Below are 6,580 nucleotides of genomic sequence, written 5' to 3'. Positions count from 1 at the left end.
GTTCTTGTGTCAGTGAAAGTCAATGCAAGTTTTGCTGCTTACCTCAGTACAGAAACACACTCTAATGTAGATCAGAATTTTGGATACTTCCAAAAACATACCAGAGAACCAATTTAGCCCAAAGTGTTTAGGATCCACTTGCTTGTGGTGCTTGAGGTTTCTGACCACACAATCAATGCATCTAATAGAAAACATTAGTTAAAACCTTCCCTACCCTGTATAGTGCTCAACAAAACCTTTAGGTAAAAAACAAACAAAAGGGCAAGAGCTCTCTCTGATTAAGTTTAAACATGTGTGACCTGCAAGAGACGACTGACAACAACCAGCTGTCATAAATAAACAAATGAACAGTGTTCATAAACTTCTGTTCTTGGCCAGTGATACACAGAGACCAGATTCTGCCAAAGGTCCCCAGGGGCCCTCGCCTTGCTGCGGCTGAAGCAGCTGTGGCAAAGCTCTTGTTTTTAGCACTGCAGCTCAAACAACAGGCACTGCAGTGTTAATCTCCACCATCTGTAGGAAAGCATGTGTTGAAAACTAGCAATAATATGATACCACTATTATTCTGCCACCACCAGCAGAAATAAAACTCTTCAGCACATTGTGAAACAATGCCTGTTCAACAGCACAACCCTCCTCTACTCAGCTTGCTCTCCCCCATCTCAAAAACACTGTCAAAAGCTGATAGTAATGTAGAAAGAGGCTCAAGGAAGCAAGCAAGAACTGCAGATGCTTCACCATCACACACAAAATGGAAGAAGCCACCCACCTCTAGGATGAAGGAAGCAACACATGCCAGTAAGATGCTCTGCAGGAACCACAAGTTTTATTTTGTACCAATTGTTTGTTCACAGAATATGCAGTACTGGATTCTTAAGCAGGAATACTTGAGAGCAGCTGGTCATAAAACTCTGCACTTCAAAATAATTAAAAAAAAAAAAAAGACCACTGTAAACATAAATGCTGGTTTTAAAAAGCAGTACTGAAGAATTTTAGCTGTCAGCTGATTCTGTGAAAATGTGCTTGATGGTAGATGATGTTCATTGATGGAAGAAATCAAAATATGTTTGCTGTCTGGGGTTGACATATTTTTCGTGGTTATACAAATTTCAGTATAGAAGAAGTACAGCAGAATCAACTGTTCTCCACCAGACTTGCACAGTGAACTAACATGAAAGCTGAGAAGAAGGAAGAATGCAGTCACCATGTATATACCCTGCCCTCACAAGAAAGACTGAATGTTTTGGACAGCTGTACCAAAACCTAATTGAGTTCCTATTCACCTGTTATGAATCAGATTCCCTTCCTCTGCTCAGCTCCCAAATGTTCTTTCACACAAAGACAGTACAAACACGTACATAGAGATATCAGCTAAAAAACTGACAACTGTTCTTGTCAGAAAGCAGGTGGATTATAAATTAATTTTGACTGTTACTGTAATAGACTTGATAGCAAGATGAAGAGAAGATGCAGTACTATGAAGAGATTAGGGCTTTTTAAATGTTTTTTTTTTTAACTGTTTTTAAAAATCAGTATTAGAAAATTATTTTCAGAATCTATAGAAATATATGGACTAACTACACTGAATGTTACAAGCTTTTATTTCATCAGGAATTAATATCATTGTCAGAGGTCGACATTTTTGAATGTTCCTTACGTGTCCCGGAAGTGACTGCTTCTTCCCTGCAAGTGAGAAAATCCATTTGAAATACAAAAGTACCACAGCATCCCCAAATGCAATACTTCCCAAATTCCTTCTGACTCACCTGCTGATCTCCTGAATGGACACACATGACATGGTCTGACAGCTTGTACAGTTTCAACTTTCCCTTTTATTTTCCCAGAGCACGCATATATTTTTCAAGCTAGAACGTGAAAGTTTTTCTGAGTCATAGATTGCTCCTCAGAAGCCTTAGCTTGAATGCTGGTTTTGGAGCAATTTGTGGTATCAGTTGCTACCTTTTCTCAATAGCTACAGGACCATCACATAGAGAGTTTGCTATAAAGCAGTCAGGTTTTCTGTCTGCCCTCCAGAACAAACAGGTATATTTAGCCAACAGTCTAATTTAAAATGTAGGACTTCGTTAGGTCAGAATAGACTTTAAAATAGTTGAACATTTATAGTTTTAGTTAAAACTTGGCGATAATGTACATCATGCAAGCACGCTTAGAATGTTCATTAGTGAGCTCACGCATAAACTGCTAAATTAAGCACAGAGCTTCAGGGAAGATTCTGGAGACTATTTGTCCACACAGCAGCAGATTTGTCTTCCATAGTGTGCTCTATGCATTGGCAAATGGATATACCAGTTTACTGAAGTATTTTAAGAATGAAAGTGCTGGTGTGCATGACTCACATTTTATTAAGGTAATGACCATAAAGCATTCTATTTAGATACGTATCTCGTTGCTGAAGATGATCTTGGCATGAGATCAGCAATATACCGATGATATTCCAGGGCATTACACAATCTTTTGTCCTATTTGTGGACAAGAAGAAATGCTCACAATCAAATAAATAATTATACCCACTACAAGAACGCAATCAAAACACATTACTAATAAGCACGAAAGTGAAATCCTTATGCAAATTGTAGATGAATACATGCAAGGGAAATGGTTATCAGGTTGTCTGAAAATAATTATTTATTCCATGATCCTTGATTTTCATTTCCTTGCAAAGACTTAAATAATCCCATTTCGTATTTAGTGAAATTTAGTGAATTGCATCTTGCAAAGCAGATATTCTGATGTATTTCATTTAATATTTTGGACAAACACTATCCATACTTGCAGTTGTTGCTGCTGCTGACAACACACATCGAAGCACCTGGGCAGCCTGACTGGCACAAAGGAAAAACAGAGGCAAGTTCTGCTCACCTTCCTCACACAAGTCATTCCTGTCAAAACATTGACTTCAGATGTCCGTGTGTGCACCAAGATGGGAAGGTCACGCAACCTTGTTATTTCTAGCATGCAAACAGAAACAGTGGTGTGTGTGGGAGGTGGGGGAAAGCTGCACCCTCCTGGCAATGCAAGGTCCCTGTCACAACATAGACTTTACAAGTACCAGAGGCAGTATCAAAAATGCTACCTGCTTCAAGGGTGCAGGATTGGGCCCCAGACAAGCAGAAAGGTAAGTGCTCACATTAAGGGAGCCCTCTAGCATCTCAAGATGCTAGGCTGTTAGGATGATTGACAGGCAGATTGGAAAGGCTGCAAATTTCAGCCTGCAGAAGCCAGGTAGAAACACCACCCTCTAACCTGGCAGAGCTAGTGGCAAGGCAGCTAAATCCCTGCAAACAAGAGGGGGAAAAAAGGAGAAAACCCCCACAATTCAAGCAGCTATCACAGTAGCAACACAGATGAAATCCCAAAAGGATCACTCAGGCAGGCTGCTTCATTAGGATCAATTGTCCAGACCTCCAGCAGTGTACTTATCCCAAAAAGAAGTACTATCCAAGAAACACCAAGAAATAATTTCAGAGATTCTGGACTGAGGTCGATTGTTTTCAGAATACAAAACCAGGACTCTCTTGTGAACTACAAAGTAACATACTAATTTGAAGAGATATCAGGCCTGCCTCCACACTGCATATAACTGCTTTAGATGGACAGTTTTCACATAAATATATGTACTGAACACATACAAATACATCAAATCGATTTCGGCTTATATCGTGTTCTAAATATAGAATTTATACAGCTTTAAATATCTATATTTATGACAATGGAAGATAAATTCCTTCACTCTATACAGCTTCAATTCAACAAAACATGCACATGAACTCTAAAAACAGTATTTCCAGATAGTGTCACATCTTTTATTTTTAAGAGCTACATTAATCAATCTTAGCTAGCCTCAAATTGATGTTTATAAATAAAACCATTTAAAATGAACTATTGATGGGGTTTATTTTCAGTAGTGCTGGGGAAATCTATCAACCGTAAGTACAAAGGAGAGTCATGTATTAAAAGGAGGTTTCAAGTTTGGGCATTCCCCTGAATTTCAGTGCAGTTTTGAAAGTGACAGTGAAATCATGTCACTATTCAAAGAGCAAGCTGAAAACATGTTTAGAGGTTAGAATAAACTTTTGTATTCCTTTCCTACCGATATGAATAGAAACATCTGCACATTGGGAAGAAATGTGGCTTCTAACCAAATCAAAACGATTTAACACACAAATCCAGGGGCTGGATTGCTACAAAGGAGGCCTGAAACATCCCCCAGAAATGCCTGTGTGCAAGCTACTGAATAAAGACAAAAATAGACTCCTTGGTGCAGGCAAACAGCAAGTCAACTATTTTTAACTTGGGTCTTCAAATGCATTTTTAAGTTGCTTACATTTAAAAGCAAACCTTAAGCAGTTTGACTTGACGAATATGTATGAAAAATACTTTTCAAATCTTCTGCATTTCACATACTTATAAAAATAAAATTTATTTGCTCATTAGATTAAATGGATTTTAGGCACCCTGCTCAGTACATTTAAACAAACTTTTGTAAGGAGAAATGTATTTTTTCAGAACTAATTTGTGCCTAAAGAAACACAAATAAGATATTACTAGTCTCATTATTTTGCTCACATCTTCAGCTGTGTAAGGAAAGAGCCATCTCTATCCTCCATGACTGCAAAGCTGGCTCATTCAAATATATGGGATACTTAACTTTTGCCCATTATATCTGCACTTGAAGACAGTGAAACACATAGCAAGAGGTGACAGGGTACTTGTAACCCAAACATCTGGGTGCACAGCAAGCCTGACTTGTATACTTGAACAAGTACACTGCTATTCCCTTACATCAGAGCCCACTTCTGCCAGCTGTGGGCCAGCGCTCTCCTGCCCCTTCTGCAGCTGCAGCATGGGAAGCATGTGACAGCCCTACAGAACTTATGAGAGGACACAGGGGTACAGCACGAGCAACAAGTAGTGTTAGGCTGAGTGCCCCACTTTGTCTTCTGCACAGAGGTGAGAAAGCCATCTGAATGCCTCTGCTGAGGTTTTGTCTCTCAGACAATCTGCTCCTGTGGGTTTCTACTTAGATGTCATATATTTCTTGCAACTAGTCAAGTAAGCAGTCCAGCATGGAAGCCCCTAGAATTATTTGCATGATTAATCATGTCAGCAAAACACCTACAAACCTAAGCCTTCAGGAATTATGCAGAGGCTTAATTCCTGAAGAAAATTTATGCCCACAGTGAGATCTTCTTAAAGCCAGCAGAAGTGCTTACACAAGGCAAAATGGAAGGAAAAGTTATGAATACGAGGCAGATCATGACTTTCTTAAATTGCCCTTTTTCGGCTCCCACAGTGTGTAAAGAGAAGCAATTAACATCTCAGTGGGCACAGGAGTAACATTTATTCAAAGTAAACTCAAACAAAATAACTATTCTTATCTCAGTAACAAATTTAGAAATTCATCTGCTATCATCTAACAGAAAAGCAGAGGCCAAAGCTGGCAAGTGTGAGATGGGACTTACAAGTTGGGACACACCAGCAAGTGAAATACAGATCCCAATGAATCACAAAGGAGTTTGGGTAGGTGCTGAAGATTTTACAGGCTAGATTTTATGGGCTGTGACTCCCCCAGACTCAAGATTTTCACAGACTCCCATTTAGACAGGCCTGAATGCCTGTGAGAGCTTTCAGTCCGTGGACAGACCTCGCCTTTAGAAATACACTTTGCTAGCTTCTGTGCAGCTGAAGAATGGTCCTTGCCCATGGCTAACCTGCCTGATTATACAATAGCATCATGATCACACCATTTACCTCCTCTCAAGCCTTTGTCTGGTAACACCTGTGGTAAACAGTACTGATTATCTTTTAAACAGGCAAAGTCCTGTCAACTTCAGAAAAAAAGACAATCTTCCAAGTGCCATACATTTACAGTAAAATACTTGAAGAGTTCAGTTCCCACTAAGTCCAAGAGAGTATCTAGGAGCTAAGACCTGTGGATAACTGAATGCAAAGCATGGCTTCCTCACACCTACACACACACACACATACAGCAGCTCTGAGAAATTATGGTTTTTAAAGTTTCAAAGATTAACACAATACCAAAAATGCAACAGTGCATTCATTATTTATGCAAATGAAGAGCATTTGTTGCAAGAAATACTGCAGGATAACAAAGGAGGAGAATGTTTAGCTGCTGCAGGAAAGAGAGGCTGAATATTGCCTACAAGAAGGAAAGGCTCGAAAAGAAGTGTATTGTTACTGCTTCTTTTACAATGAGAGAACTTTGCACTCTAAAAAATGTATTTCCTCCTAGGAGTAAGGATATATCGTTCCCCAACAATCCGTGACAGTAATGATGTGACTCAGGACTAAGAAAATATAAGAATAATGCATCTAAGCCTTGGCTGACCTCAAATTCGTTTAAGCTAATGCACAGCAAGACCTGAGTCTATGTTTTTACTTGCAAAACTGCAGGGTGCCAGGGAGCTACTTCATCTTGTCTGCTGCAAACAGATGTTGAGCAGATACTGTCTAGATTTGCAAACTGAAAATACCACCGGCTGCGGACTGCTACCCCGAGCTGTGTTTGTGTTAGTCTATGGTCTACCCGATTACTGAT

This window comes from Corvus brachyrhynchos, unplaced genomic scaffold (assembly GCF_000691975.1).
Source record: "Corvus brachyrhynchos isolate BGI_N302 unplaced genomic scaffold, ASM69197v1 scaffold547, whole genome shotgun sequence".
NCBI lineage: Eukaryota > Metazoa > Chordata > Aves > Passeriformes > Corvidae > Corvus > Corvus brachyrhynchos.
The sequence above is the reverse complement of the archived record's forward strand: the minus strand, read 5'-3'. Positions refer to the sequence as shown.